The 13276-nt window shown below is 35.0% G+C and overlaps 1 protein-coding gene across 23 annotated transcripts in view; it reads left to right on the top strand.

Annotated features, from left to right (window-relative positions):
* The window catches only part of GTDC1 (glycosyltransferase like domain containing 1), a 396065-nt gene that overhangs the window by 34793 nt on the left and 347996 nt on the right, over window positions 1–13276 (top strand). Inside the window, exon 1 of one of the 23 annotated variants that reach the window (XM_053214997.1) lies at window positions 144–12046. The exons of the other annotated variants lie outside the window; for them this stretch is intronic. The gene's annotated coding sequence lies outside the window, so the exon portion shown is untranslated. Of the gene's footprint in view, window positions 1–143; window positions 12047–13276 lie in introns of those variants that run through there. 23 annotated transcript variants of the gene reach the window in all.

Raw genomic sequence — 13276 nt, 5'->3', positions numbered from 1 at the left:
AGGTCATGATCTCACTGTTGGTGGGTTTGAGCCCTGCATTGGGCTCTGTGCTGACAGCTCAGAGCTTGGAGCCTGCTTCGGATTCTGTGTCTTCCTCTCTCTGTGCCCCTCCCCTGCTTGCACTCTGTCTCTCTCTCAAAAATAAATAAAACATTAAAAACAATCTTTCATGTATGTGAAAGTTACTGATGTATGGGTATAAGTATCTCTTTACCAGACGTTTCCCCCCAATATTTTAAACATTTCAAATATATACAAAAGAAGACAGTATAGTAGAATGAAACTCTTTTCCTCCCCTACTCTGCATGTACCCATTGCTCATCTTCAACAATTATCAACCCATGTCTCTGTTTGATTGACAGATATTTAATGAATACTTCCTTTGTGCTAAGTGCTGTGCTAGATTCCCAAGCTCTAGAAAAAGACCTGACATAGGCCTTCAGGAGTTCATTTTTAGTGGAGAAGAAAGTAAGAAAATCAATTAAAATAGTACAGCATGATGCATAAAGTCATCTAATTTGCCAGAGAATTATGTGATTATAAAGAAAAAGTGAAAGAAAGGCACTTTACCCTGCTGATAAATGGTAGAATTGGGAGAGCGAGGGAGAATTAGTATACAAACTTAAGACTCTGGAAACACTTTCAGAAAGTCATGGAAAAAGGGAGCAGGGAAGTCAAAGTTCATCAAACGTTAGGAATGTCACTAAAATACAAACGCTCATTGGTGTGTAAAATCTTGTCTGTATGTACTTAAGTAGGTATTTTTGGGGAGAGGATTCTTAGCATGAAACCTTCATAGGGTTCTATACCAAATAGGTCCATTGTATACTCTGTATAAGGGAATTGGATTTTGTAGTAAAGTATTTCCTTAATGGTCAGCTCAAACACTCATGAGGGTTAAAAAGCCAAAAGAGACTCAGAGACAGATGTTCATTGAACTCAACTGTAAGTAATCTTTATTATTGCACATAGATAGGAAAGTAAATATTACACTCTTCTTATAGCTTAGAAATCTAGTACTTACATATATATATAGATTTTATATATATATTATATATATAGATTTTATATATATATATTATATATCTGAAAATAGGAAATAATTGGTTTTATTAGTATATCTAGAGGTCAGGGATTCAGTATCTGGAGAGATAGATATCATACCCCAAGTAAAAATGCTGCCTTTTTTTCTAGGCATCTTTAGGGTCCTCGCTTAATCCAGTTTGAGCTGCATGATGTGTGGAACACAGGAAAGAGTTAAGTGTTATGTCCCAATCTATTCTTACCTGTTGTGCCTTACCAAAGATGTATCATTAATGTTGATCTTGCTTGCTACTTATCTAGATATGTCCTGCCTATAATTTTAGACCTATATAATGCATTTCAGTACAACCACATCAGAGCATAAGTATGTGTGTGCACACACAACTAATGCAGAAGTGCAGTTTCCTGTTCTAGCTTTTCTGACTGAGGAAACAGGTACTGTTTACAGTATATACTAGACAAACTGGAAGCACATGCTTCCTACTCTCTAATCTTTGCAGTCACTCTTTCACTTTGTACTTGCTTGCATCTATGCTATGTGTGTCTCTGTGGCTTTTTTCTTTCCTTATGTTCTGGGATAGAAGTGTGACAAAAAGCTGTAGCTGTTTTTAATTCATTCATAATGTTATTTGCTTGAAGACTGTAGTTGATTATTTGATCACCCTTTTATGTATGGTTTGCTTATTTCTTCTATTTACTATTCAAGAATTATATATATAGTCAAGTCTGGCAAAAACGATTAACTCTGATTAAGTTTTATAAAATATGCTGGAGATTTCATTGATACATAGCTTTGTGGTGCATTTTGTTCATGCATATGAACATTTGTTATGTTTGAGTGTTCCTGAAATGGAATTATTTGAAAATTTGTGTAAATTATCTTTAAAAATGAAATAAAATGACAAGGTTTATCCTTTCAAATTGATAGGATTTAACTGTTATTAAAATCATATTATTCTCCATAAAGTGAACTTACAGTTATTTGTGTTTCAATTATATAATTTAAGTAAGTCATATCTCCCTTTAGACATGTCCCAGCTTATTGAACATTTTTATGTGATTTCCATAGTGAGTATATGGATAAGATAGGTGGGCTACATAAATTATCTGGGATAGATTTTATGAATAGTCTTGGATATCAATCTCAGAATTTGGTGTCACTATTACTATTTTTAATGCTCTGTTTGTAGTATAGCATACTGACGGTATAGTAGGTAAAATACACAGTTTTAGCCCTCAAAGAGTTTACATTCTAATGAGGAAGAAAGACTAATGTATAAATAACTTGACTAGAATACATGATGTAAAAGAGGCAAACATAAAACCTTGAAAAAAAAGATTATTTCATATTCGGCATTTCTTTTTTTTTAAATTTTTTTTTAACGTTTATTTATTTTTGAGACAGAGACAGAGCATGAACAGGGGAGGGGCAGAGAGAGAGGGAGACACAGAATCTGAAACAGGCTCCAGGCTCTGAGCTGTCAGCACAGAGCCCAACGCGAGGCTCGAACTCACGGACCGTGAGATCATGACCTGAGCCGAAGTCCGACGCTTAACCGACCAAGCCACCCAGGCGCCCCTCATATTAGGCATTTCTTAAAGGATGTGATGCTTGAGTTATGCTTAAGTAACTGGTAGAAAATTGGCACGGGGAGATTTGGGAAAAGGCCATTTCAGACTCAATACATAACATGAAAAAGGGAGAGTAGTAGCCAAGTGTATCATTGAAGAGTCCCTAGTGGTCCTGCATAAGAACAATTGGGGAGCACATGGCTATTAGACTAGGAAAATTGGTGGGGCTCCTGGGTGGCTCAGTCGGTTGAGTACCCGATCCTTGATTTCTGCTCAGGTCATTATCCTAGGTCATGGGATAGCCCTGAGTTGGCTTCCACGCTGAGTATGGAGCTTGCTTGGGATTCTCTCTGTCTCTCTCTCTCTCTCTCTCTCTTTCTTTCTCTCTCTCTCTCTTTCTCTCTCTCTCTCTCTCTCTTTCTCTCTCTCTCTGACTCTGACTCCCTCTCCCTCTTTCCCTCCCTCTGCCTCTTTCCCCTACTCATGTGCTGTCTCTTGCTCTCTCTGAAAAATTGGGTTTGACTCTCTTATAAGGATGTGTAGATCTTATTTGTTAGGCAATAGACAACCCTTGAAGATTATAGAACATCTCTTATGGATCAGAACTGAACATGTCTTGTGATTTATTTATAACTCTTGTTTAGTAGATATTACAAGCCTCATTTTAAATAAGAGAAGTAATGAGGCCCAGAGGAGTTAAGTGACTTACCCAAGGTCTCATGATGAGTAATTGTCAGAGCTAGGATTCAAACCAAATGTTCTTTTGAATCTGCATGCTTCCTCTCTTTTAAGTGGAAGAATGAGACAATCAGGCTAAATCTTAAGAATGCTATTATCAAAGCAGTTGGTTTCTTGGTTTAAGGAGTAATATACAGGCATAGTGGCTGGTTCAGACAAGTGGTAATATGAAATTTGCATTTGGGTTTGTAACAATAGGAGTGAAAAGGAGAGTTTTGTATGAGATTTAGTGGCCTGGATAATTAAGAATGCATGCATTTAGGAGGTACTATAAGTTGCCTGTGAGAAATGGTGAAAAATAAAATGACAGAGCCAAAGAGTATATAATGATATAAGTCAAAACAAGAAAGTTTTAAAGGTGGGATAATAAACATTATTAAATACTATGTAGATTTGAAGGTATATGAAGAACAAGTAAATGTCATTTGGTGTTAGGTGATACTGGAGACTCTTTTGAGGGTGACTTTAGCAGATTGGTATGATTAGAAACTAAATTATGAGGGATTGAGGTGTGAGTGTGAAGACAAGGAAGAAGTCCATGATACAGACTCTTTTGAAAATACGGGAGAAAGTGGAAACGATAGCTTAAAGATAAGGCAAAGAATTTGAATGGTGGAGGGAAATGGATGAATTTGTCAAAGCTACCAAGGCATTGGTCATAAAGAAGGGGTTGAGGATTTTAGAGAGGGAATAGTTGGTGGTTCATGGTCTTAAAAGACAGGGGAGAATTTGACACAGGTGTATGGGCTAACCTTTGAGAGAAAAAAAGAGCTCTTGTGAATTGGGAGGGAGAGAAAATATGATTTTTCTACATATAAATGAGTTACCTACTTACAATTTAGAGTAGGAGCTTCGTGGCTCATGTTAAAAGATCTATAGAAAGTTTATTGAAGGAAAGCAGGGTCATTTGTTAAGAGTTAGGTGGTGAGAACTTTGAAAAACAGGAGAAGATCTGGAGCAACTGGTATGCTCAAAGAATAAAACAGAATGAGTCTTCCCCACAGCAAGAATTTCCAGCCAGGAATCAGACCATACATTTTTATTGGCACCAACTCTCATCTGTCCTTCCACCCTGCCCTGCCCCCCACCCCACCCCCCACTAGTGTCGATAGTCTGGGGATCCTAAAGAAGATGTTATGTGATCAATTTGCTCAATGTTAGGAATTGGCAGGTGGGCAATGGAAAGTGAGTGAGGGTTTCTAGGTTGGCAATTAGAGCATAATTGACATTTTAAATCTTTATTTCATAGACTGATGTATGAAAGCCTTTGATATTTGATACAAATGTATATTCTTAGTAGTGATTGAATAGGTAAAACAGTATTACCGCATCTAACCTTCAAAACTTTATTCTTCCCATCTTCCCTTTCCCCTTTACTTTCTGCTTCAGTTGAACTCAAATATGGAAGCATCTTGGTGTGGTGGAGCCAGTCCTTCCTTTAGGAGACACCTATTTTGAAGGAATGACACCACAAGTGACAGAAGGAAAAGCCAAACTGAGCTTTATCAAAATGTAAAATGTTTGTACTTCAAAGGACAGTATCAAGAAAGTGAGCAAATGATCCATTGAGTGGGAGAAAATATTGGCAAATTATATTTCTGGTAAGGGACTTGTACCCATAATATATTAAAAACTCCTACAGCTCAACAATAAATGACAACACACATAAAAAAATGGGCAAAATAGCTGAATAAATATTTCTATAAAGAAGATAATTGAATGGTCAATAATACCATGAAAAGATGCTCATTATCAGGGATAATAGTATTGGTCCTCTGATCTATGATCGTGGGCTGTCTTTCCATTTATTTCTTTGTATCTTTCAACAGTATTTTGAAGTTATCAGAGGGCAAGTTCTCTACTTCTTTTGTCAAATTTACTCCTAAATATTTGATTCTTTTTGATGCATTTTAAATGGAGTTTTTTTTTCTTTCATTTCTGTATTGTTCATTGCTAGTATATAGAAATTCAATTGACTTTTGTATATTGAAATTGTATCTTGCAAACTTGCTGAACTCACTGATTAGTTGTAATAATTTTTGGTGGATTCCTTAGTGAATTTCTTTATATAAGATTTTATTTGCAAAGGGATAGTTTTACTTTTTCCTTTCCCTTCTGGATACCTTTTATTTGTTTGTTTATTATCTATCTAGCTATCTAGCTATCTAGCTATCTAGCTATCTAGCTATTTATTTATTTTTGCCAACCGTTCTGACTAGAATCTCCAATACAATATTCAATAGTAGTGTTGAGAATGAATATCCTTTTATTATTCCTGATTTTAGGGGAAAATCTTTTAGTCTTTTACCATTATGTGTGATGCTAGCTAGCTGTGGGTTTTTCCTGGATTCTATCAGGTTGAGGAAATTCCCTTCTATTATTAGTTTCTTGAATGTTTTACATTTTGATCAAACCTGGAGGGCAGGTTTGTGCAGCTAAGGAACAGCTCAGAGAAGGATCAGTCTCTGGGTAACCGGAGGATCAAGAGGCAGGTCGTGGAGGGGGAGGAGATCGCCTACAAGTTTATGCCCAAGTACCTGCTGTGCAGGAGTGGCCTGCGTTCCCTCCCTCTCCTCCTCATGTGGAGGAGCCAGAACAGCTGGAGGGAGCATAGACGAGAGCTCCTGGACCATCCTGGTCAATGCTGACAGGGAGGAAGTGGCCACGAGAACTCTGAAGCAGTCCTCAATGGTGCCGGAGATGGAGAATTGGGAGGAGGGGGCAAAGGAGGGAGCAGAGTTTGGCAAGGAGGATCTTTTCCATCAACAGGGGTCCAAGGACCACCTCGTGAGGCTGCCTAGTGATGTGAAGGGAACTCACCCCATTAGAGGTCTTTCTTTATGAAAACTATTTTTATATATATAAAAATTTTTTTTGTCAAGTACTTTGTTTTTAATCTATTGAGATGATCATATTGTTTTTCTCCTTTATTTTATTGAACGAACCAATAATTGATTTCATTGTTTAGACCAACTTTGCATTCCTCAGATAAATCCTGTTTAGTCATGTCTCTTTTCATATGTTTTTGGATTTGGTTTGTTAGTATTTTGTTTAGGTTTTTTGCATGTTTATATTTATAAGGGATATCGGCCTATATATATATATATTTTTAAAGTTTGTTTATTTTTAGTTCTCTACATCCAACGTGGGGCATTGAACTCACTACCCTGAGATGGAGAGTTGCATGCTCTTCCTACTGAGTCAGCCAGGGGCCCCTGGGCTATAGATTTCTTGAGATATCTTTTGTCTGGCTTTAGTGTCAAGATAGTACTACTTACCCTCAGAGAAATGAGTTGGGGAGTGTTTTGTCCTATTCTGTTTTGAGAAAGGTTTGTGAAAATTTAGTGTTAATTCTTTTAAATGGTAAAATTCACCAATGAATGTAAATCCTGGGCTTTTATTGATGGGAAAAATCAATTTATTCATTAAAAATTCAATGAATTTACTTTTATAGGTCCATTCAGATGGTTTATTTCTTCTTGAATTTCAGTAATTGAGGCTCTTTCGGGCTTGTTCATTTTATAAGATTATCTAATTTGTAGGCATATATTTGTTAACAGTATTTCCTTATATCCTTTGTAGTTCTGTAAGATCAGTAATGGTTTCCCCTCTTATCTCTTTTTTTTCTTGATCAGTCTAGCTAAAGTTTTGATAATTTTGTTGATCTTTTCAAAGAACCAACTTTTGGTTTTGTTAATTTTCTCTATTGTTTTTCCATACTCTATTTTATTAGTTTCTGCTCTCATCTTTATTATTCCAGTTCTTCTGCTTGGATTTAGTGTGCTTTTCTTTCTCTAGTTTATTAAGGATGTTTATTAAGATTTTTTAAATTTTAGGCATTTGTAGCCATAAGTTTTCTTATGAGCACTTCTCTAGCTGTATCCCATAAGTTTTGGTATGTTGTGTTTTCATTTTTATTCAACTCATAGTATTTTCTAACTTCTCTTTTGATTTCTTTTTTGACCTACTGGTTATTTAGAAGTGTGTTGTTTAAATTCCCAAATTTCCTTCCATTGTTGATTTCTCATTTAATTTTATTGCAGTTGGAGAACATACTTTGTATGATTTCAGTCCTTTTAAATTTACTGAGGCTTGTTTTTAATGGCCTAACATATGGTCTATCCCAGAGAATGTTCTGTGCATGCTTGAGAAGAATGTCGGTGCTGCTGTTGTTGGGTGTAGTGTTCTGTTGATGTCTCTTAAGGTTAGTTTGTGTATAGTGTTGTTCAAGTCCTCTGTTTCTTTTTTGATATTCTGTGAATTTGCCTAGTTGTTTCTTTCAATAATTATATTGAAAGCAAGGTACTAAAGTTTTCAACTATTATTGTAGAAGTATGTATTTCTCCCTTCAATTCTGTCATCTTTTGCTTCATGTAGTTGAGGATGGTCTTATTTTGTGCATGTTTGATTATTATGTCTTCTTGAGAAATTGACATTTTTACCCTTATAAAATGTCCTTCTTTGCCTTTGATTATAATTTTTCTCTTACTGTCTGTTTTGTCTGATAGTCATCCAGATCTTTTTAGTTATGTTGATATAGTATATATATTTTTTACCATTCTTTTGCTTTCAACCTGTTGTGTCTTTTAAAATAAAGTATGTCTTATAGATAGCATATAGTTAGATAATGTTTTCTTATTGATTCTGCCAATCTGTAACTTTTGGTTTTAGTGTTTAGTCCATTAACCTTTAGTGTAATTACTGATCAGATGGGATTAATATCTACCATTTTGCTGAATGTATTATATATGTTTTATTTCTTTTTTTGGTTTTCTGTTACTCTATTACTTCCTTCTTTGGTGTTAAATATCTATTTTCTAGTATACCATTTTAATTCCCTTGTTTTCTTTTACTATACTTTAGGTTCTCAGTTGTCATATGCATATATTCTCACTTATGCACTTAGAGATTGCAGCAGCACTTTGCGCTTGAATTTCCTATATGGTTTACATAGGGAAAAATACCGAGGATCTGGCCAGTCAAGTGGTCAAGAAATTTGTCTGAGAATTTTTTTCTTGGGGAACAATTATATTTTCTTACAAAGTTCAAATCTTCTGTTACTCAGATTTGCAGCAGGGCATCTGTTCCCTCTCATCCTTCCTCTTTGGTTTCCTCCCTATCTATGTCCCTCTTTCTAATTCATTCAACAAACATATTTTGAATGTATGTACTCAACCAGGGCCTTTGGATTTAGTAATGTATAAAACAGATGGTCTCTTCCCTAATATTAGAGTCTAAAGTAGATTTCACTAACTCAGATTCTTTCAGGAACATTGGAATATCTGAGAATACACAGTAGGGAGGGCATCGTGCAATCTGTAGCCAATTCCAAGGATATTCCCATTCAAATTAAGACGAGATCTGCAGGTTATGGATGGTCTCTCTTTTAATACAAAATTCTCTGTAGTAGGAATTGTTGCAGATTCTTTACCCAACTATCAGTTCCATTTTTAGGTTTATACAGTTTAGTTTACCCAATCAATCTTGAAAACATGCCCTGTTAACTGATGTGCCTTAGAGTTTTGAGTATTTTCAGCTGTTTTATTCATGACTTAATAAAGTCATACCAGCCTTTACAACTTACTAGACTTCATAATGTTTTATATAACAGATATGGACTATACAGGATAGAGTCTTATTAAAATATAATTTTAAAAAGTATAGATCTCTTTAAGCCTTATTCCCAGCTTCCAGTGTTCTTTGTAGTTTTAGAGACAGATTGTGGTATCTTTTATATAGTTTTTGTTTTTGTTTTTTTCTTTTTATTCAAAAGAAAGAGGGATAACAGATAAACTTTTATATTCGTTTTATTTTATTTAATCTGAAGTTTATGTATTTGAACAATATTATTTCCATCAAAAGATTAGATATAAATTGTTTTGGCAATGAACTCTGCCTCCATGATATATGATATATATTTTAGCAACTTACCTGATGTTCATATACCACATGTTCAAATAATTAATCAAGGAGAATAGAGGAATTTTACTTTTCCAGTGATGATGGTGATAGTTTTTCCTACATTATGTGGCTCTGAATAAGACACTATTGGGAGGTTGGAGCTATGAGAGAAGAGACTTAGGTTTCGTAGGAAGAAGAGGTTTGTTCATTACACTATCAACAAGGTCTGGTGCTAAAGAAGACTATGCCTAGCAAACAAAAACTTTTTGGGGGGCTCGTTTATTTTCACAGAATTTGTGTTTGATAACAAGCCTGATGTATTTTCCCATCAAGGAATGTATTATGGTCAAATCATTTGATCATTAATCTCTGCAAATGACTAACTTGGTTAACTTTTAATGTGATGTTTGTCACTACCATCCTAAAATTCTTTGCCAAAAAGGTATAAAGTAAACGTATTTCACTGTTTCTGTTCTATTTGCAATTAGTTGGCTTCATGCAAACCTCATCATTGAAATATTTTTTAACTGGGAAAATTATGTTATATTTATATGAAAAGGGAAATTTTTTTTTTTTTACCTCCTTCCACCTAGTTGAATAGAAATTGCATCTGAAGCTATATAAAAAATAAAGTTAAAGCAGTCACTACACTGGCCTAAACTGGTGGACAGATCTTCCGAGTACAGAATGTCTGCATTAGAAGTATAGTATTTTATCATTCTTTTTTCCCTTTCCACCTTAAATCTGTGTGTGTTCTTTTTTTCCAACAATTTTACTGTGCATTCTCCATCCATTAAAATGTTTTGTGGAAATTCTGTACTCTAGGGAGCATTGGTAGTCGATAATAACTTTCCACAATTATCTTTTGTGATATAAGTGAGAACATGGGTGCCATGACGTTGTGTTTTAGAATTTCTTAGAACTTCCCCCTGAAAAGATGTGACTCTAACCTTTAAGATGATACTGTATTTCAACAAGGTATGCAAGTTTGACTGTAAAAGGAGAGTCAAGCAGCCCTGAAAGCTCAAGTCTTCAGAGACCAGTCAGAAGTCAAAAGACCTATGGGCTATGTTTTAGCTAATTCTAAAAGAGGGTAATTGCAGAAAGTAATATAAGTTTGCATGGAATAATCACTAAATTCTTTAACTTGCTGCGACTACAGCCCCAAACATCTGTTTTGGTGACTCCTTGCTACTTTACAAATCATTCTTAAACTTAGTGGCTTAAAATATTTATTTTGCTCAGGAGTCTGTGATTTGGAAAGGTTCATTTGGCATAGTGTGTCTTTGGTACACTTTGTGTCAGTTGTGTGGTTCAAAAGGAGGGGCTAGAATCATCTGAAGGCTTGCCCAAGCCCATGTTTGGTGGTGCAGGCTGGCTGTCGGCTGAGATAACAAGTGGGGGTCTTGGTCAGAGCACTGACATGTGGCCTTTCCTTGTTGCCTGGGTTTCCTCACAGTATGGTAGCTGGGTTATAAGGGAGAGGTGGGAAGAGAGAGACAGAGAGGAAAAAGGGGGGTTGGAGAGACAGAGACAGGATGAGCCTATGTCTATATTGCCTTTTATAACTTTCAGAAGTCACATGGTATTATTTCCAAGACATTTTGTTCCTTGATACAAAGCCCTACTCAATTTAAGCTGGAAGGGATATTATCTCTGTTTCTGGGTGCATGACTGGCAAGGTCCTGGAAGGTCATGTGGGATTGGAAATATTGCTGTGGCCATTTATAAAAAAATACAGTCTGACACAACAGTTTGCCTGGTTACCTGTGTTCTCTTATCTCTGGCCTCAGAATAAGTGATTGGGATGAGTGAGGTACTAACATTCACTAGTTAAGTGTAGAAGGTGGAATATCAGGATACAGATTGAAATACTTGTCTATGTTCCTTTACACTTTATTTGTGATTTTATTTCTTTCTGGAATTCTGCCTTTGTTTGTCCTTAGGAGGCAGAGCTAAAATTGTGAAAAACAGGATTTTATGTTACGCCAGCTTTATTGAAAGGTGCTGTGATGTATTGCATCTGAATGACCAGTGTTCACATTTCAGTTCCCTTACTTTCTAACTGTGTGACATTGGGACAGTTACTTAGCTTCTCTGAGGTCACACATTTACAAAGTTAGTGTGATGATACTTTTCATAGAGAGTTCGTTTGTAAAATAGAGATATGATATGTAAAGGGACAGCTCAGTAACTGGGAGGTCCTGGGGTCTCAGCTATTATCATTAGGCAGGTTGATGAAAATGTGTGATTTAGGATGTTAAATTGATTGTGACCAGAATGATAGATTAAAAAACCAGTTTGGGATATGTAGATATTTTGAAGCTAGAACCAATGTAGGAGCCTGTGACTGGAAGGATTTTGAATAGAGGAAAACCTATGAAGGGATTCAGGAAGAGTATGTCTCCTTTTTGAAAGGTACATCATTCTTTATATGCTGTTTATCAACTTTTAACTGAGATGATGTTTCAAATTTATTAAAATAATTAGCAGTTAGTTAAGGTATTATATTAAATGTCCTAATATTGTAGTTTGAAATGTTGTATATTTAGTGAAAATTGTTACTTTTTTCCTACTTCTGTTTTCATTTATTTTTTGAAGTTTATTTATTTTGACAGAGAGAGAAAGAGAGAGCATCAGCCAGGGAAGGGCAGAGAGAGGGAAAGAGAGAATCCCAAACAGGCTCCATGCTATCAGCACAGAGCCTGACGTGGGGCTCAATCTCATAAACCACAGAACATGACCTGAGCTGAAATCAAGAGTTGGACGCTTAACAGACTGAACCACCCAGGTGCCATTTATTTTTCTAGTTGTAAAAGTAATACATATATGTTACAGAAAAGAAGCTGAGGAAATAAATCACCCATGATCCCATTATCCAGAGGCAGACCGTTAATATTTTGGCATATTTCCTTCCTTTCATTAATAAAAATTCTTTTTTCAAGTATAGGCTCCATGCCCAACCTGAGACTTGAACTTATGACCCTGAGATCGAGAGTTGCCTGCTCTACTGACTGAGCCAGCCAGGTGCTCCTCAGTCTTTTTTCTTTGAAATTTTATAGTGTTCCATAGTTAAAAACATAGAATTTATGATTTTATAATCTTCCTTTTTAATTTAATTTTATATCATAACGATTTCCCACAAACCATTAAAATTTCATCTGTCATTTGGATGTATCATTATTTATTTATTATTTATCATAATTTATTATTTATTTCTGGAATTTTTTCTAAAATGTATATAATGTGATGAATATATTTGTGAATGAATGTTTGTTATCATTGTTTTGATTTTTTTCCATAGGATGTATCACTAGAAAAAAAAATTACTGTAGCCAAGGGTATCAATATTTTTAAGATCTTAGTTTATGTGTTAAAATTGCTTTCCAGGGGTACCTGGCTGATTCAGTCCATGGAGCGTACGACTCTTGATCTTGGGGTTGTGGGCTCAAGCCCCATGTTGGGTGTGGAGATTACTTAAAAATAAAATCTTAAAAAAAATTGTTTTCCATAAAGTTTTACCATTTTATGTCCCCACTGAAATGAGAATAGCAGCAATGATCATTTTATAAATAAAGTTGGTGAATTTGATAGTTAAAAGATATCATTTGTAAAATTTGCATCTATTCTGTATTTGTTAGATTAAAATTTCCTTTCTAATATTTTGTATTTGTTTTTCATTTTAATTTGCATAGATTTTCTATATAATATGGATACAACCTTTTTATGTTATTTATCTAGGTTTGGAGAAATTTTACCATTCATTTTGTGTTCCTCTAAACAGCTTAAAATTTATTCTTATCATTTCATGCAAAAGACATACTCCAGTGAAACTAACCTAAATCATACAGTTATTATTATTTCCATTATTTCCACAGTACTTACTTTTAGTGTTCTTAATTTACATGGTATCTTATTTTTAGAGTGTGTTGTTCATTTAAAGTGGGTTTGTATCCATTTACTCTTTTTTTTCAAAATCACTTTTTGATAAAAGTTCCTCAATTAGAGAGTTTCAGCCACA

The sequence above is a fragment of the Acinonyx jubatus genome, chromosome C1, assembly GCF_027475565.1.
Source record: "Acinonyx jubatus isolate Ajub_Pintada_27869175 chromosome C1, VMU_Ajub_asm_v1.0, whole genome shotgun sequence".
Taxonomy (NCBI): Eukaryota; Metazoa; Chordata; class Mammalia; order Carnivora; family Felidae; genus Acinonyx; species Acinonyx jubatus.
This window is presented reverse-complemented; position numbering and strand designations above follow the sequence as displayed.